This window comes from Neodiprion fabricii, chromosome 4 (assembly GCF_021155785.1).
Source record: "Neodiprion fabricii isolate iyNeoFabr1 chromosome 4, iyNeoFabr1.1, whole genome shotgun sequence".
Lineage (NCBI taxonomy): Eukaryota > Metazoa > Arthropoda > Insecta > Hymenoptera > Diprionidae > Neodiprion > Neodiprion fabricii.
This window is the reverse complement of record NC_060242.1, coordinates 29,814,516-29,835,483: the sequence shown is the minus strand read 5'-3', so window position 1 is coordinate 29,835,483 and position 20,968 is coordinate 29,814,516. Positions and strand designations below refer to the sequence as shown.

The 20,968-nt window shown below is 41.9% G+C and overlaps 1 protein-coding gene across 2 annotated transcripts in view; it reads right to left on the bottom strand.

The window, feature by feature from the left end:
• Positions 1 to 20,968, bottom strand: part of LOC124179812 (toll-like receptor 6) — a 98,213-nt gene that overhangs the window by 67,721 nt on the left and 9,524 nt on the right. Inside the window, exon 2 of one of the 2 annotated variants that reach the window (XM_046564574.1) lies at positions 7,051 to 7,512. The exons of the other annotated variant lie outside the window; for it this stretch is intronic. The gene's annotated coding sequence lies outside the window, so the exon portion shown is untranslated. Of the gene's footprint in view, positions 1 to 7,050; positions 7,513 to 20,968 lie in introns of those variants that run through there. 2 annotated transcript variants of the gene reach the window in all.

The following is a 20,968-nucleotide window of genomic DNA, read 5'->3' as shown; positions in this document are numbered from 1 at the left end:
CTGCGTCCACAAGCGCACCGAGTGTTTTTCCGAGATAAACAATACCGGGTTTCGTACCGAAGCATGCGTACCCGCCTCCCTTTTCCATGCAGGTGAATAATATATACCTAACGCGTGTACGCAGAAACGGGTGCGCACATAAAAGCCATACGGGTTCCGGATCCGGTTGTGTGTAGTACGACTTTTTCAACCCCCCGCGTATCGCCTCTTTTTTCTACACTTCTTTATAAATTATTTCTATTTTATTTTTTACTTATTTGCAAGTTACTCTTTTTTCATCTTTCGTTCTGCTTCGCTCTGTTATGTTCCGCATTTTTTTCTTTTCTTTCTTTTTTTTTATTCTTTATCACCAGCGTTTTTACCGCACGCTCAAGCGGATTCGCGGGCAAAAAATTCGCACGTCAGGTAAGCCGATAGAATTATATACAGGGTGGGCCAAAAAAATTGGACCGATTTGAAATGCGAAATAAAATCCGAGAAAGCGTTGACCGATTTTCGAAAATTTTATGTTACTTGAAACTAAAAGAATGACTCTTTCATGTCGCGTTTAAAAATTTGAAAAAAAAATTACAATTTGTAACAAAAATTTGAGGGAACAATCACTATTTTCTTAATTTTACAATGATTTTTAAGTATTCTTTGCCACGACTGAAAATATGATGCTCTAGGTGATTCGCCAATATCAAAAAAGGCAGTCGTAACGACATCTCGAAAAATCAAAAATGCTCGTTATATCTGCCTGGTGTTGGGTGGTTCGTCGTTGGCTGAATCAACTTTGATCAAGTTCTCGACATCGTTTGCAACCGACTTTTTTGATAGTGGACTCTGTTGACAATGGTTCCTAAAAACAGGAATTTAATTATGAAGTGCACGTTTTGATTCTAATTTCGCAAGAAACGTTTCATGTCATGTGAATAGAATCTTGGAGAATTTCTAAAATGTAAGAATCAATCTTCGAATCACAATTTAAGAAGGAAATTAAGTTGAACATTCTTTAAATTTAATTTTCTTTTCAGTCTCCCAGCAAAGTTTTTAAAACCTATTTTTCAAGAGCGTGTATCTCACCAACCAATAAAGAATTATCAGGTTTTCAAACGCGAAATGAAAGCTTCGTTCTTCTACTTTCAAGAGAAAAAGTTTTTGAAAATCGGACAAAACCTTTGGATTTTATTCACGTATGTAATCGGTTCCGTTTTTTTATTTGTTTATTTATTTACTTTTTTTTTTTCGGCCACCCTGTATATATATTCATCTCGTTTTGATCTCGCTACAGAGCACACACGCCGCCTCGGTATATTGCTGTTTCCGATAAGGTAATATTTGTGCCGATAAACTTTCGGAACCGGGCGAGTTTGCCCGGTAACTACTCAAATAGGGCCGGAATGTTATGCAAATCTACGATCATATCCGGTTCGCCTTGATTACACGAGCAGGCAGCCCTGCCATTTTTTTATTCACAGTTTTATCTCCGGCTTTCGGGTGGCTATTTTTTATCATATTCTGCAGATTTCCGTCAGTTATTTCGCAGTTCGTATATTTTTCTGCCCGTGTCCGATATGCACCGTAGTATTTTATTCCTCTCGTATACCGACCGATGCGACAAGTGTTAAAAAGTTTCCCCTGCCCAGTAAACGTTGGCGTATGTCCCTAAAGCGCGGATTCACTCGGGATACGCGAGCGGCGGGAAAAGCAGGGTGGTAAAAAGCGCGATTACAATTCATAAATTAGGGAATAAAAATCGCCGGGCGATTTATCCTTGACTCGCTAAAAAGCTGGTGAGGAGGGAATTATGTTGAAAATTCGCGGCAGTTGCGCTGATGGCAAGGTGAGTGAGCTTTTTTTGCTGATAAAAATAATAACAATTTCAAATATACGTTGGAACAGTATCGAAGCATATAATATTCACTCATGCAGGCATATAACGATACTGCAAGGAACTCACGCGGAAAGCCGTTCCGCTGCCGACAACGCGGATACTTTACCAACCGCCTGATTCACATTCTGACGTTTCGTAATTATAATGACGTTCACCTCATTCGTTGTACGAACACAAACCGTTAATTTCACAGTAGTTGAGAGCAGTAAACAAGGTAAAATTCGTTTAGATTTACTGAAAACTTTGCTTCAGCTGCGGTGAACGAACAACTTTTTAAAAATATTTAGTCGTCGTCTCGTTATTTTTAGTCGAGCAAAAATTGCCTGTCCGATAGAGAATTTGACTTTTGCGGGTCGCACGAATCAATTTTCTGGTTGCAGCTGCAAAACTTATCTTCATTTCATACCCAGAACTGTATTATTTTGTTACAGTAAAAAATCTAAATAATGAAGAACTGTACGTTAAGCACATCCAGATATTTCTGTCCGTGCAGTTTGTTAATTTTTCCCATGCATGTGTTACTGGGTCGAAAACTTCACCCCTCCATGTGTGAAAAAAATGATTGGTAAAAAATCGTAATCTCAACGCTCCCGCTCATCAACGCCCTGAAACAGGGGTCCTCGCGTAAACACAGGAAATCGTCGCGAGGCGTTAAAAGGGGGACACGTCGCTGCGAGACTGAGGGCGAGGCAAAATTATGAACCCTCATTGAGGACGCTGACAGGCAAGGGTGTAGTTCGTTAACGTAGAATGTCAACGCCACCTGTTGGCGAACAGCCATTTACGTTTGTATCTGCGTGTCCGTTCGTCAGTCTGTATTTAAGTACGTGTCACTTATTACAAGATTGGCTTTCCCTCCTTCGTCATTGCCGACTGCGTGTAAACTAACGTTTGTATCTTGCGAATGTACGTGATAAATTACGATGCAAGTCTTTTTTATATCAAAACTAAAGCGAATCGCATATCTCTGATGAAACCTCTGATGTCACCCGTTGAATTTTGTCGAACTTCCAATCTTGATTCAATACCAGGCTATTTATCTCGATGAATATATTCTACCACTACAAATGCAATGGGGTTCTGAGTCCAAAAATGTTTTAGAGGAAATTGGAAATATTTACATGAAAATGACCAGTGTTATTTCGAGAGTAAAAAATTGTTTTCTCCCCATTAGTAAATCTGCAGCTGCGAGTAGAGTATCATATATGGCATCAGAGCAAACTGTTCTTCTCTCGTTAGCGGATTTTAATTGGAACGTGCAGTTACGCTACGAGAGCAATTGCAGAGTTTTCAAAAAATTCAAATATTTTTAAATGCTCCGAGTCTTTCTCACTGCCTATCCGGGGTGATTTAATTGGTTTTTAATTGAGCCCAGTATTAGTCCAACGGCTGTTACTATGACCACATCGTATTCAATGATGATTTCGATGCAGTCGACAAACCTGCTCAACAAAAGCGAAAGGACAAAAGGGTACTTAAATAATACTGTGGCTTTAAAACTAGAACAGAAGTATTTTAGAAGAACTAAACTTAAATTGGAGATATTTTTTTCAATTCCGTTAGTGCCGTTTTGTAAAAATTTATCAAAATGCCGGATCCTCGTTACATACAATTAAAAAAATAAATCGTTCGTATCAGGCCTTACTTTTTGGAAAAGAAAAAATTGGAAGACAATTATTATTCGCATTCCAAGTTACGAAGTATAATCACGTCATGAGTCATAATTAAACGCAGAAAATTATTACTCAAGTGCATCGCATGTGTCCCGACGGTATAAGATAAGCTTAGAAATTAGAAGTAATATAGAATAATTTCGTTTGCGAATAAAAAATATCTGAAACTAATATTTTTACTTTGTAGATACAGCGCGTGTAGAATGTAGATATATCCATTCATATACGTAAACTGGGTTAACATATGGCGGTAATAACGGTACGTACCTGTTACGGATGAGGAATTTCTAATTAAACTCGAAGCATGTAAAACGCTAGTTTTCCGCCGGTGCATGTACAAGAATGCATAGATATGACGTATATTGAAAGAATAAAATAGTGAAAAATGAAACGACACAGAGAGAAAAACCCGACCTCGTAGCAGCTGGCCATAATTAATCGAACCAATACCTTAAAATGTTATAATTTTCGCAACGCTAATTGGTTTTCGAAAGCCCCCGTTCATTTTCACTCCTATTTCAACCCCACCTTCTGTACTTCCGGTTATTTCTTTTACCCTGTTTTATTTCAGCAATACGTACAATCGAACGACGCGGTTACATAAATTCAGCGCGTTATACTTCGCCGCCTTTTTCAAGAATTACACTTTTGACGAAGCTTGCTCAGTAAAAAATCCTCCATGCATATAACATAAACCTAACCAGGAAAATTCGAATTTTGAGCTTTGAGGCCTGGGCTTAACGCCTCGTATTGCACGTCCGCAAGCAGCCGAGTAAAAGAAATTGCGTAAAACGCACGGCTCGAATGGCATTTTGATTTGACGGGGGTATCAGAAACATGATTTCCTGTACGAGATGAACCTGTGCGAAAGTTAATCTGTAATTTTTGCGAAATCTTGATCAAACCGGCGCCGCAAAATGACGGTAGTTTTTGCCAATGCGACTTACGTGCCTCGGTGCATTGGACAGCAACTCAATTTGTCGTCGCGTCATATCCCACAGACGCCTCCATTATGTCCCGAAAATTATAGCTGCGTAGCTGGAAACTTCGTACCGCTTTCACGTCTTTGTGAAAATCTGATAGCCAGGGGTGAATTACGTTCGATAATAGATTCCCCCGCAGCTACTCTCGCTCATCAGGCTGCGACACACGTGCTTCCAACGATGTGGCAACGATGAAATCAGCTAGTGACTAACCAAACTTCCAAATAATAACAATAATAATTGATAAAAAATACGCCGCCCGGTTGAACGCGTGATTACTAATTTTATGAAATTACTGAACTTGTATATTCGTGCACTCATTGGTGTATGTGTTTAGTCGGCATTGTATTATACCTGTTCAGTTATTACAAATCCAATAGTTGACAATTTGTGGCGAATTATTACCGGCCGCAAAACGAAGTGAGTTAAAATTTGAATTCGGAAGAAATGAAATTCACGAAGTTTTCTTTTTCAAACGTTGCGCGATTTCGAAACGACAATCTAAAATTTTTTTACGTTCATTGAGATCCTATTATCGTATATAATTAAATCAAACAATCATCTTTAATAATAGAATTCAAAAAAGTTAATCACGCAAATGAAGAACCAAAATTTCAGCTTAAAAATTTGAAAATCGCAATCTTGGGTGTTTGCACGGTAAACCACATCCATTATCATACTCATACACAAGTCAAACTGGTATCTAATACCCTGGGGTGAATTTGAGCTAACCTGTAAGAAGTGCCGAGGTAACGTGCGTATTTTCATTATAATAAAAAGAACGGTTTTCCGCTTGCACAGGATGTTTTCCTTAGCTCCGACTCTCTCTTCTCATATCTCTTCATTTTTTGTACTTTTGCCTCCCTTCTCTTTCTTCATTTAATACATTTAAGAGATATTCACCGACCTTTGCATCGCCTATACTCACTCACATCGTAGTCTTGGGATCGGCTAAGAAATAAAGTATCGCCTGCGAAGGAAAACCACAAAAAACTACTCCCGCCGAAGAAATATAAAATCTTAACAACCGCCGGTATATACGTATATGTACGTATTCCCAGGGACGAAGAGTTTATTTTTTATTTAAATCATTTTTCAGCAGGCTTACGCGGCTCTCACGTTCTCTTGAAAGTAGAAGAAGAAAAAAATAGGTATAAAAAAAAAGTAATTCTGTACGGCTGTCTGGAGAAAGATCGCATGCTTCTGCGGATCGTCTGCGGCACGAAACGAGGAGAATTTTAACTCGTCAAAACAGATCTAGCGTAGTATGCTCAAACTTATCGTGGATATTGTTTTTGGTCCGCGTCTAGAGGTGTGAAGGTAAAAATTTGGCCAGCAATTACAGCCGCGTGACGAACAATAAACGCGCATCACTCACGCCGATGATGTGCAATCAAAAGTGGCGAACGCTCGACTGGCTGGAGGAAAATGATAACTCGGACGGGAGAGAAGAGCCCAACCTGTTGGTGGACATGTATCAAACGGCAGGACGTGTCAAGGACACTCGGTAGTCGGTTCGTACGTAAATCAGTTGAAGTATGCTGGAGCGACCAGGAAGGATGGCAGAGGGTTGAGGGTTGAGGGGCGAGACGCTTCTCCTCTTCACGCCATCCTGCGGCGTTGCAACGCGGTCCATTAAGTCATCTTGAAGTAGCGCTGGCTTGCTTACTCGATCACTTTCTCCGTCTCATTTTCGCTTCCTCGCCATTTGTCTCCCTGTCTCCGGAAGCGTCGCCACGCGGTGAACTCGACAAACTCTTCGCTAAATTCCAACCCGTTCCCATTATGGTGACGGAATTTTTTTCCACCCTCTTTTTCTCCTTCTATTTTTCAGTTCCCCCTATTTTACGATCGAAATTATAGGTCGGTGCACTGGTGGAAATATTCAACCTGTATGTAGTCTCGATCTCAATTTCTCACAGAAAAAAAGGAACGATTATACTTTTTCAAGCGGCCAAAATTTCCGCTTCTCTTGCCAGCCCCGCTGCGGGGAAAGGATGTTGCTATCATTAGGGCAGCACAGAAGCTCAGGCCATGATTGACTTTATTAAGCTTATCGAGACAGTGACAGTGACGAATAGACTATCAGTCTTCTCTTTTAACTGGTATTAATACCTACGTTGATATAAACAGGAAGCGAGCCGTTGATGGATACTTTTGATTCACTCGTTGTAAGCATTGCGAGGTGTTGTTATCTTTAAGATAAAGAAAAAATCTACCAGCGTGAATTCTGAGGGTTTTCATTGCACGTATATTTATTAGACTGAGTTTTTATACCTTGGAATGGAAATGAAATGAAAGAAATATTGACATGAGGAGCAAAGATTTTTGGCCAATCCTAAAAATCCGAATTTTCGAATGCAACATTCGTTACTAACATTGGAAGAAATGTAGCATAATTTGAATTAAAAGGATAAGGACGATCCTGGATTAAGTTCATTACTATATATATTTAACGATCGTTATTACAGTATTCGGTGTAAATAAGCGTAATAAATTATTAAATCCATTATATCGATTGAAATTCAACCATGTGTATTTTTTATTCTAGTTAACAGTAATCGTGAAACAGTTCTTTCAACATAGGTAAAATATCGTACAATCTATCTTATCAAGCATTAGTTTGAGTTGAGTCTTACACCTGACATTTAAAAAAATTGTGACAGAACTTCAGTAATATTTTACGTAGCTCGAGGTGACAATTTTATCGACATAACCTGTTCCAAGATCACCATCATTTTTATTACCTAAGTGTGTTGAATATGTACAAATATACAAATTTCTGAACAATTGAGAGTACAGGATTTCACATTGTACAAAGCAAAAGAATCTTCTCGATAATAACAAGAATGACGGTACTATTAATGATAATAATAATAACCATAATCATAATAATAATGTTAATAATAATAATAATCAGTCGAGGTTTTGGGCGTTGTCGGCTTATATATTTCGTTGTGGACGAGATCGGGATTAAAATCTGGAAGAAAAGAAAGAAACAGAAGTGGTTAAAGTAAAATACCAAAATTAAGAACATTAGAATAATATAAACAAGTCAAGGTTTATAAGTCATAAGACCGACATTGCTCACAGTAATAAGGCATATGTAATAATAAGTTTTTCGTGGGGACTTAACAGCTGAATTATAACGATAATCTTATTAATAATGATAATCATAGTAATAAAAATAATGATAATGTCATCTGAACAAGCTTCAGAACGTAACACAATCAAATTCCAAAGTTAATTACTTCCGAAATGGAACATTAATTTTTTCATCAGTATGAATAGCTCATTCATTCAGTGTCGATCTGCCAAAAGCAGAGACGTGAATTGCTGAGATTTCGGTGAAATGTATAAATACTGGAATGCTAAAAATCGGTTTGCTATTCGTTCGCAAAGCGGGATAATGAATTCTCAAGCGTATGCAGGAAGCCTGATATCCTTGCAACGCGAACTGCGTTGGAAAGAGCGTTTCGAACCTTAACATTCCCAATGTTTTTTTACTATGCACAACCCAACTTGGAGCAAAAATTAACTAAGTCAAGTAAGTTGTCTGCGGTAGAAAGTCTTCGTGTATACGCATACTTTACGATGGCTTCACGCTACCTCGTTACCCTCTCTGATTTAACGAAATCTCAAACGAAACCGTAACGAGTTGAGACAAGTTGGCGACGCCAATGACCCAGTACGCTATTCCAGCTCTTTTCGCCTTTCAATCGAAAAACGTGACTTTGATGGCTCTCCTTTGATCTTGAAAATGCAGACCACGCGAATCAATTTATACTTGAAAATTCTGAATTGAATTGTCGATTTGAAAATCAAATTTACAACGATTGCCGAAGAAAAGTATATTTCATAGCTTATTTTGCCCACCCAAGCCAGACTTGATATCTAATGCAGTTGCAATTTTTTAAACTAATGAAATTCCGTACTGCGATTGTGAAAAAAAAAATTCGATACCAACTTTTCTCCGGCAATTATATTTATACCATAGCATCGCCGCGACACGCCACCAAAAACAGTAATTATCAACAGCCGCCACTTCACAGCAGACAGAATTGAAATCGGTTCGCGTACTTGATGATACTCAAAGCGCGCTTTCACTCAAACACACCGTTGACCCGAAAATCACTCGAATTTGTTCGATTCCGAGATCCGACCGTGAGTTTTCACTCGAGACGTACAGCATTCACACTCGGTAGGTTGTTTATATAATAACGTACAATGTACATAAGAATTCTGTGCGTGGATGACAAAAAATTCCGTACCCATCGTGTTTGACAATTTTTTTACCAAATTTCCTTTTTTCTTTCTTTGAGTGCCCCGTTTTTAGTGGCTTGCATTACCAGCGTGAGAGGGGACACAGGGTAAATATTTTGAGCCGGTGTTTGAATAAATAGGACTGAATGGACGGCTCGGCTCACACATAGCAGGGTTGATAGTGGGCCCGGGGCCCGCTACTGGTTCGGCTACCGGCTTGGGGACATTGGGTATAGGTATACCTGAAGAGGACAGGTTTTTTTTTTCCCCGGTCCAACAATGAAGTGCGGGTCTCCTGCGCTTCGACGAGAGCCAGGCTCGTTTTATTTGTTCACCTCGTCACATCTGCGTGCGTCAATCGGAGGGACTGGCACTACTTCCTTTCTCCGGGTACAAACGCAATAATCAAACCTCTCGGATCTGGACGTATCCTCCTTACACATCCATCCCGACATCCCTCGTCCCTTTTATCAAGGATTCAAAGAAAGCAGGACGACACGACCGCGGAGGGAGAAAAACGGTGAAGGAGAGAGGAAAAAAAATAATGTCCCCCAACCGCGAATGCACGTTGCCATTAATTTCTGCCACTCTTCAAGCCCGACTCGTTTCTCCGGCTCGCACACAATTGCACTGGGACAAATAGTTCTCTGCAATGGGCGACGTTCTGTTCGCTTTAAAACGCTCTATAGTAGAGCTAAAATATTTCAATTCAATTCCAGTTTACGATATGACCACGATTTTTTTACACGGAGAGACTTTTGGTATCAATGTTTGATTTATTGCTTCTTCATAGTGACGATAAAATTTACAAAATTATGGATAACGAACTGTAATAGTCATTCCTACAATAATAGGAGACCATAGTATTTCTATATGATTTGTTATTATCTCGACGAACCAGAGTTAGTACAACACTGTACATCTTGAAACGATACTATCCATTGGGAGAATTTGGAGTAAATACGTTATTGCTTCGGTTATTGCTGCGAATATGAAAATTTTTCCGTCAATTGAAGTCTACGGAAAGGTAACGAGTACGTAGGTATTTGCAGTGGAAGAACTCCGCTTCTAGTCCTAAAAGTTATTCTCGCATTGTCTGTACGAGGGCTGGCGATTCGCGAAAAGATTAATTATACTTCAAGTCTCGACTCTACAACAGGGCGAAAAGTTGAACCCTTCGTTGCGACGGGCATGCGCCTTGAACTTCGCGACTCCGATTGTTGTCCCACTTTCATAGGCAGGGTGGTTGCCTTATTCCAGAGCGAGTAGAAATCACCTGGTGAATTGGTAGTACGCTTTCGTCCCCCATCGCTGGCCCTTCACTTTTCGGAAAACGTAGTTGGGGCAAAATCTCAAACAAAGGAGAGCGTCGTTCGTTCTTGTATTGCCCGTTTAGTTTCCAAAATGAGTAAATTTTTTTATTGAGATGTTCAAAAGTTGCACCTCGTCGAAATGACGAATTAATTTATACCACGTTGTTTTTTTTTCCAGAGTCGGTAAAAAAGGTAAAGTGACTGTAACTCGACTCCTCTTTTTTTGTCACTTTAAATAAATGTATAAACTGTGCAATTAGCCTGGTATAATTGGAAATCCGAGCTTTTCCTCGGTTCCTTTTAAGTCGGGATGGACTTTCGTGCGCGTCCTCCGACTTTCGCTATATGATACCGATTAGCCCGGGGGTATAATAATCATCGGCATATTTGGCCGGTCGAAAACGTTAAGTACACAGCAGCTGTCGGGGTGCCAAATTGAAGAGAGATTCCGTGCTTGCGTAACGGAGATGACTGCAGACCGGCCAAGTTTCGGTGGCTGGACTTCTGAACCCTCATTTAGCCGGGCGGTGTCCCTTCACTAATTTTAATAGCCGACTTCCGTGACCAGCTCTAGGTCCAGTGCCTCTCAACCGGGCGCGCCGATCGCATCTCAGATTGCCGGCCGGTTGAATTTCAAAGGAATTCGAAATCGGCCGAGGCGTCCAGCCGGTGTATTCACGTGAAATTTGCAAACACGGATCAGCTGTCGCACCCGGTTAATTATCCCCCCGCAACTTTAAACAAATTCGATTCTCTGCGATTACAGTCTGCACACCTCGCTTTGCTGCGATAAGGCGGGACGCGCGCACATCGTCTCTATGGACTGACAGGCCTTTCCGCACGTACCGGACGAACGATAAGCGCCGACAGCGTGAATGGCCCTGGAGCATGGCTCACGTAGCTGCCCAAAACCAAAGTCACGCAAGCCGGTGGGTATCTACCTGGCGTCATTAGGACCGGGATGCGCATATGTCACGTAGCCACGCGCCATGCACGCAGAAGAAGAGCCGACCCAGCTCCTGGTCGCCTGTCCATGTGCCGGTTGGAAACCCGGGATGGACCGGTGTGTAGGCACATCAGGGAATCTAGATTCCAGAGGCTAGACGACTAACTACCCACCGCGACTAAAGTTCGTTCGGTAAAAGCTACTGTCGCTGCCGCCGCCGCCGCCGCTTGGCTATTCAATTTCCAGGCATTCACTGTGGGGCACAAAAAGAGGCTACCGTGTCACGAGCATATTGAATACCTTCTCGGCTGCTGCACGGCTATACAGACAACGGGCATTAAGAGTGCCGAGATTAAGAGAAATCATCCCAGTCAAATTGCTCGTTTCGTCCGTTTGGGTGGTCAAGTTCGATGGCCTGCAGCTTAAGACCCTTGGACGAAAAAAAAGTTCTTAAAAACTTGTCACGCATGGAGGAGCATCTTATTGATTACAGGTTGAAAAAATATCATTCGTATATTCTGGTCAGCGGCGGCTGATTGTATCTCATTTACACTCGAAATTCACTTCATTAAGAATTAGCGTCAGATCTTTTCAATCGACAAACTATTCGAATAACAAGAGATATGTAGGTACGTACATTCCTACTTTTATTTGACATCGGGATGCGGTAGTACATATCAATAGATCTTTTCCATGGTAGAATTATTCAAAGCTTTTTGTGTCAGATCGGGAAAGCAAATTCACGTATCTTCAATATTCTTCCATAATTAATAAGTCAAGAGATGCCTGACGTACCAGGCACAAAATAATTGGTTCTATGCAACTCCGTGCCAAATTTTGGAATTAGGATAATTCACTTTGATCATCGATTTTTAACCTTCGAAATTAATTTATTTACATGTATAACTTTTCCGCTCACATGAACTACGAATATAACGGAGAAATATTATTTTTACGAGAGAAGCTGGTACGGAAATTTTTCATCTCTATATCCAATGACACGGCGTCTTCAGAATGCATTACGAGTATGTTTCCATTCCTCCTGGCTCGCCAATTCTATTACTTGGATTTATGCATTGGTCGCCGAAACTGCGTTCAATGGAAATAAATCCATAATATGGCACAGCCCGTAACAAAAGCAATTCATTGACAAATATTTCCATTCAGGGCTCACCGCATTCGCATGACAAACGGAGTTTTCGTGGTTCCATAACAATGGCTGCTACAAATTTTTGTCAATTCACATTTAAGCTAAAAATATGTTTCCGTCATTCATGATTTCGTTATTCACATATCTATTAGGTGTGAAATTATACCCGTATATCTATGCGTTTCTCTTTTAGGACACGTGCTAGTTGTCTTCCCGTTGCCAAAATTCTTATTCGCAATTTCCGCCCCTCCGGCTCTCTGCAGTTAATTTGAGCGTGAACGTTTTCAAAACCACATCACCACAAGCTAAGAATTTACTCGCCGAATTTTCAGGTCCCTTCCGGTATTTTGTCATTTGTACCCTCCAATTTGCCATTCTCCGCAGCGGTTACACTTTTCAAATTACAGCACGACCCCGGCCTGCCGTAAGGCACCCCTCGACCCTCGCTGTCCTCGCGACAATTCTCGACCACGCATAACAATAAGATAACCTTCTCCTTCTCTATGCCGGAGAGGTAACTAATGCAAATGAAAATTGCGCCTTTGGCCAACCGCCGGACTGGGTTGCCAACACCAGGACCTATCTTTTTCACTTAGTTCAAGGCTTTTGGATCACAAATGGCCTGGAGCCGTTCGAAGCAGCTCCCACCGAGTCTGGCACAATTTTCAATGAATGCCCGGAGGTCGAGGGAACCAAAGAAAGCGGGGAGATCCTAGTGTATCAAGTAACAAAATCTTGAGCGTACATCCAACACCTGCTACCCGCCTGCCAACCCAACCACCCTTCGACCTGACTTTGAAAATGTTTCACACTACAGTGGCGACGGTAAGAAATTTGATATTTTTGGCACATGTCCTTAATTGGAAAGCGGAGCTAGCGTGGGAGCCTCGCTGAGTGACTGCCACACGATTTTTCCTCGCACGTTATCTCGTGTACTCACTCGTCAGAGTCTCTCGACAAATCAGTAATCGGGGTGAATGACGTCCGATGATTGTCATCAAATTGACAATCGAACAAGAAATTGAATGAGGAAATTTCAAAGCCAAATGTTACACTGTTCGTGTTTTGCAATAATTCAATAGTAAACCAATATGATAACCAGTATAGTCGATGAAACACTGGCGTATTGATATTTCAATGCTGATACCAACGATTCGAACTAAATATGCAACGATAAGTTCTTCACTTCCTATAACCGTAAAGATTAAAATTTTCGTTATGCTGTATTTTTCATGGTATAACGACACTGGTCACCATACTCTTCCATTTTGTGTTACCGGAGACGATGTACCGACTGAAAATGCTAGTTCAATATCAATTCGCGTAAGGGACCCGTAGGTTCGTTCGAAACATCAAAGCCGTGGTTGGGTTGAAAAAAATAGTACACGAATATTCTCTATCTCAAAACCATGTACCGGCTGATTGAAGTACGTTGCGCGTTTTGAAACGGAATGTTAAATGGTATGAAATTTTGCGTTTCCCTCATTTTTAACTGCTCATCATGCTTATGGTTCTGGCTTTGTGCTTGGACTTAAGTTACGATCACAGTCTGAAGTATAAACACGTACGATGATAGAGTTCTGGGTCATATGCACGAATATTTTCCTTCACGACCGGGACTTCAGCGGTTGGTCAAAGCATAACGGTATGCTATAACAACAATATTCCGCGTGTTCATCATTCCAGAAATGTCACCCTTCCGAATAACAGGGTCTTTGATCCCGGAAAATTTGAGTATTTTCCCAGCCGCGACGAGCGGATAACGATTTAATTTATGGATAGGCGAGAATCCAATCTGCGGTAGGCTGGGGAAAAGTATGAAGAAAATAATATCCGTGCAGAAATTTTGACATGGACAGAGGCTCGGGGATTCATTGTATTCAGCAGTTGCGACGTTTAAACGAACAATACGGTGAATCTGGTTCTCAGCAATGCCGGCACATCTACAAAGTCCGCAACACCGCCAAAGTTGGGGGTACGCGTGTGTTCAAAGCCTCGCCCAATATTCAGGCCTGAAAAGCCGGCCGTCCCGGAGGCTGCGTCACGGATGAAACTGGTCCACCTTGACATGCAGATTACCGCCGAGAGTTTATGAAAGCTAATAACCAGGGGATTGCGTTAGGCTCTGCGGGACGATCTCGACAATATTTTACACTGATTCTACAGTTGCGTCAGCGGTCAACAGATATAACCATAGATTTGGTAAAATTCTGCCTCTGCAGCTGCCACGATAATTACTTCGGGACACCTGCCCCTTTTGTGAGTTATTCGATGGTTATTGCTGACTGTGCAATCTTTGCCGGAATTGATTGTATTTGTCAACCCGCGGTCACCGCGCTCATTAATGCCAGTGACGTTAGAGAGGTTGTGGGATTATTTGAAAGGTCACGTCACCCTGTTTTCTCATCTTTCTATTGTTAGTTAATCAATTTTATATGCTTCTTAGATTATTCTATGATTTAAAAATGATTTATCAATTTTTTGCGTCAAGGTGTACGAGAGTCATGTAGCATTAAAGCAAGCTTAATCAATTCACTTCCAACTTCGTGATCAACGTGTTGAAAGTAACATTGCCATGTCGCAATAGGATTCCATAAAATGTATGGTGTGATTTTCACGTCATCTAGATTGACAACCAAAATAAATCCAATTACATCGTTGATTACTGAAATTGATTGTGAGTTTGATGTGGGTCAGTTCAATGACTAGAAATTTATAGTTTCATGCATCCGATTTTACTCTTTTTGCAATACCCAAATCCGTTTGATGTAACATTCAAGGGTATTTTGTGTAGTCGTGTATTTAATACTTATACATTCGGCACTGAAGTTTTCACAAGCTGTGATAATATAAGCGTATCGGTCAATTAGTATCGAAGAGCACTAATCTTAAGAGTTATCAATTTGGTCATAATCATCGCCATACTGAAACTCGAGCTGCATCGGTATAAATATCGTGTTTTGGTCAACCCGGATTAAGCCTAATCCACATCTAGCGATGCCGTGCTTAGCGGCGTGTAAGCACGCCTTAATTGAGGATCTCGTAATTGTTGGGGATCAGTCGCTTTGCATAAGACGGTTCGAAAAGAGTACCGCAAATCGAATTATATTCAGGCAGAGCGATAATCGCTGTAGTCCTCCTTCGGAACAGACTTGGAGAAGCGCGTAGTTTTTTACGCTCGTGTCATCAGATAAAAGAAACCCGACATATATTCCCTGCGGAAGAAGTGACCGTGTGTATTTTATCTCTCAGTTTAGGATGGGCGTAGAGCCGGCTGGGCAGGGAAAATTGGGGGTCTAGGATTCCCGTACGAGCGCTTAGGATAACATATTCGACGCGTGGACCAGGAATACGAGAATGAGAGAAACGCGCGGAGACAATACTCCGACAGCCGAGGCTTTCTTCTCTCTTTCTCTCCCTCTCTCCCGTGATATAAGTCATATTCTTCTGTTATCTCTCGATAATTTACTTCCCATATCTGTCCCATAACTCCGGCACCCTATATCCACCCCTTCTCCCCCACTCCTTTCTTCCAACGCCACCCCCGCTCTCTGTTTCCGCCCACATACGACATAAACAAACCCTTGGATTCTGGTCGAAACCCGGAGAGTCTGTGTATATAGAGTCTATATGTAGAAATCAAGATTCCCTTTCTCGCAGCCGCACTCGAGGCTCTTCACCCTTTCGCAAATTCAAAATCGAAGACGTATGATTCATCGAACGTTACATATATACGCACAACTTGCATCTGTACGTATAGTGTACTCGTAGTATTTTCCTTAAGCCCTACGCTGCACATCTTCTGTGTTAGAAACGGATATATGGACAAAATTCAAATTCAGAATCTGTACTCGTAAAGAATTACACGGACGTATATTCCTCGCTAATTCGTTTGGACGCAATGTTGTGTGACTCGATTGTTTTTACGTGATTTTAACCTATTTTATTTTAAACCCACTTTACAAAGTCCGAAAATAAGAAAAACAAGAACCGTTTGCCCTTTTCGAAAGGGTGAAACTTTCCTCCAATCCGAACCTGTCGCGGGGTGCGCAATGTAGGTATACTTAAGTTCGGTTGTTTTTTGGTTTTCATAGATCATATGATATATCTTACAAGCTATAAAACCCTAGCACGGGACATTGACGTGAATAGAGGGTGAATATCCCGACATGGTTTTATTGAGACCGCAGGGAAACCGCGCGCAAATTTTCAAAGGCGTCTGGATGCCCGTTGTCGGAATACAGACACATCTACACGTATTAGTCATACACTATGTACGTACATATATGTATATATGAGGCATTCCATACGATCTGTACCAACGTTGGACCCTCACTATTTTCGATATTGTTCGAAAATTTTTATTTGGCTATGATTTCAGGAAATCAACACGACTCATGCGGTAATTTAAAAATGTGAAAAAGTTTTCAAAAATTCTGGAATGCCCTCTACATAGATTAGATGTAGATATAGATCATGTGTATAAGGAGAAAAGGGACCCGACATACACTGGCGCCGAACTTTTATAGGGCTCTATTTATAGTTTAGGTCAAGTTTGCGCTGACTACGGTGAATCCCCCATGCTGCTGCAGTATAGCGAGAACTAAACGACCCCACAAAACCAGCCAACCTCTATAACCGAGCGGGGGTGGAAGGCGGAAGACGGGGCGGCATACCGCCGTACAAGCGACGCGTAACCTATAGCACAGCCATCCATCACCGGTTGCCGCATTCTCATATCACGACCCCGTCCTAAACCTGTTATGGCGAAGGCTCCGCGGGTAGAATTCGAACTCTGATCGGTTATTCCGGCAGAATAGGTAAGTGACGAAAAAGTGTATACCGCGTGAGTTGAGTCAGGTTTTCCCTCGATCGCTGCTGGGAGGAGGAAGAATGAAAATGTAAAATGAAACGTGGGTAAATAACGGTAAATAAAATGTATGAAAAAAATGGGAAGAACGAGATATTCGAGCGATGGAAAGTGCGCGAATGGTGCAGCGAAGCTGCGCTCGACGCTTCGCACAGACGAAAATGTGTACTTAATATGTAGGCCAAATCATGGTGATGCAAATAATAGTTCAACTCGAATCAAAATTAATGTAATGAAAGAAACTAGTGAATTAATAAACCACATCGCAGCGATCTGATCAATAAAGTGATGAAAAACAAAAAAAAAAAAAAAACAGATCGAGGTTCCGTTCGCAATTTCAAAACTGCAATTTTGTAAATAAAAAAATACAAGAGAGCAACAGCAAGAGATTGGAAAATAATACAAACGTAGAGAGAGGTACCATCAATTTAATTAAATCCGACCATTGAAAAGGAAGGAAGCGATTCCGTCGAACCGGGAATATTCGCACCACGCGTTTAACGCTCCTGTGCCTCTTCAGGCAGATTGCTTGCCGTGGTCGGGAACTGTTCCTGGATGTGCAGAACGGGAGGAACACTCTGGCCATATGGTTGACTGTCCCCAATTACTAGACGTAATTGTGTCCAACTGTCTACAGATGGATTCCATATGGACGTTTCGCGGTGTCAGTTCGTTCTGACTCGACCGTATGTAGCGATGGCCTCAGCACCCCGCGTTTCCGAACAAGGGAAGAGAGGAATGAGAGGGGGGAAAAAAAAACTCGGAGCTCTGGAATTTCGTTTCGAAATGAATAAAATCCGTTTCACATTACCCTTTTTCCACGATCCAAAAACTCTTCGTTATGTAGATGAATTCACCCTTGCCTGTTATTTATTCAAAACATTATGACGCGCTGTGAACAATTTAGCTGAAATGTCTGCTTCAGTTGTCGAATTATGCGAATATTGTGTTCCGTGAATGATTTGTTCAAGCTGTGCTTGCTATCAATTTGATAGACTCTCGGGATATTGCTACTGCTAAATACTAAAAGCTAATAATCAGTTCCACACATTTATCCCTGCGGCAGGAATTGTTCCGCAGAGTATTTCCGTTTTGTCTGTTTGCACAATTATTCAGGTAGACGTGACGGATACTCGGTGAGTGTTGGAAGAGTGATTTACGTTTCACTTTTGCTTCAGGAAATGCTACACAGCTCTCGGTGCGTATTATATTGTACCAATCAGTCTCATCTTGAATACTTTCCACTTTCTGCCCGCCCTACGAAGTAGAGGGTTCCCCGCAGACACTGATGAAGCAGAGTGATAATGAAATCTGCAAAACCAGTAGAATTCACTCTTAAGAGTATCATCGAGAATGACGGTGAAATTTGCAAACCGAATGAAAACATCGATGAGACCATCTGGGACGTGTAAGACGGACTACATTGACATCAGACCGAGGGGCTGCTCACTTAGGAAATCATTGAACCATTTTACAAAAAATCAGATAGGCAATCGCTAGGAATCGCTGGAAATCTCATTGATTCAGGCGTTTCGAAAATCGCGTAATCACAAGAAATCGATTCCTTTCGGAAATCGATGAACCACGGAATAAACGAGTGAGCAGCCCCTCGCATCAGACTATGAAAGTTTTCCGAGTATCTTTGGGTCTGATTCCGAATCCACGGGAAGATGCTATCAGGGAAAATCCTAAATTAGTCCTTAACATCGGTTGAAATTTTACTACAGAACACGTGTTCCTACAGCAATGCATCACCGATTGATTAGATCATCCAATCTCGCAGATCAAAGATACGCTCGCCCTGCGAGTAATTCGAGAGCCCGGAAGTGGACGCGAATGAGAAGTGTCTGCCGTATGCCACCGTGTCCGTCGACGAGTTGCGGAGCGTGAAAATATCCGATAGAGAAAGTAGGCCGGAGATGAGACATGACACTCTGTAAAAATCAATAAGTGGATGCTGTGGGTGCGATCAGGAGGGGCTCCTGCGGGAGGAAAGGGCGGGACGCGTTTGATTTAGGTGGCAGTCTGGGTGCGGGCCGTATTTCCCCATAATGCGGATTTCACGGGGAGCTGACTGCACATCCGTAACTGGAGCCGTCCGACCGAACGTACGCGTTCGCATTCGGACCGATACACGTACTCGTCTCTTGCCGCCGCATGCGGTCCTTCTGGCCGCACGTTCGAGGCCGCGATCCCGGTGTTCTGCATGCGGGTACCAGCTCCGATAATATTTGCTTAATTGGCATTTCTAGTCTGGTTACACGATCAAAGCAGTCGTGAGGCCTTCGCAGGAACCGCCGACTGCCGTGGCAACAAACACTGATCATTTGCTGTGATGCAACCTATCCACGCTTTACGTGCAGGCGACATTGTTGGCCGCATGTTCGAATTTCGATATAATCCGGTTTGGAGTGTAAGCAACGACCGGGTTGACACAAATTCAATCGTTCGATATTTTGACTGTTCTCATAAAATCACCAGAGTTTAAATATCCTCGATTTAGTGACCGAAATACAAGTAGCCTAATCATTTGTTTGGAAGTCGAATGTATGACGGGAGCAAAAAATTTCCTGACTACATGAATGTTGTACCGTACAGCAGAAAAAAATTTATTTTTAAACCTCTGGGTTTCCGGCGATTCTCCCTTTTTTGTTGTTGTTTTCATCATCCCTCCCGATCGAGCAAGAAGGCGGCCTCAATCTGTTGTAATTCAGGTGAAAAATGTTCGCCCATCAGGGCGGATGAATTGCGTTAGGTCCGGGATCTTGATGAGAAAAAATCTAGCAAGAAACGGGAATTTATCAGTCCATCGGGACATCGTTCATGCATTTTTCCCATGGCTCGACCAAGCCGCAGATCATTCGGTTAGCAAGCACCCGGGAATCCCGCCGTCCAGTCGCAGTGTCAATTACTTCGATCAAAAATCGCGATTAAATGCTTTCACCTGTAGGGTCAGAACCACCGCCCATAGCCAGCTCAATTATTAACGAGACACATCCCTCGCTGATAGATTGACAAACGATTAATGAACGCACCTTCATGTGCACGTTGACTCGTGTTTCAAATCGTGCACCAATAATTCTCTCTTCAGGTTCTATTTCAATCAATGGGATCAAGGGAGGAAGGAAAATCATCTCTTACAATTCGGCAGAAAAGTATACATGAGATAAAATCCGTGGATGGATCGTCGATTATTTTTCAACAAACTAATCTCCTTCCCGCATGTCCTGCACACCTGGATCGAACGCTGTCCTGCCAAACAGGAGTTCGAAGGCTGGCCGAGGATTTAATGATCGAAGCACAGCAGGTGCGCATTTGAGAGTCAAGATTTAGGAAGTGCGTTGAAAGTGATCGACGAGTAGTTTGGCTTTCTCCCGCGGTGTGAAGAAGGTTCCGGTAGCTTATAAAAGTCTGCGTTGAACGCTAGCGTCCCTCGTTACTTGGACGAGATAATCTCGACACGCTGCTTCATAAATCGCCATTATCTAAATAAACGGTCCTATTACTTTAGGAGGCGATAAGCGCCCAGCAGGGACTCTGTCGAGCGATCATGCGTCATATTTCACGGATCCGTAGACACGTCCGATTTTGGTGCAGCTATACATGCCGGGGTCGTGATATGATCCACAAGATGGAAGTTGACGCATCTCTTCTTGTGGCTTTAAACTTGCGCTCCATCGTCGAGACTGGTTATTTATATATACGCCTTCATCGCGAAGTACGTGCGTATTAATCGAGTAGCGGTGTTAAACCAGTTATAAGTTGCATCTAGGTACACACCCATAGGTAGCGCATAATGCGGTTGGAAAGTCACCGCAACCGTCGACCGAAACTTTGATAATTATTAGAAATTGTATCGTATCGGGGAAAAGTTTTTATAAAAACAGAGCTACC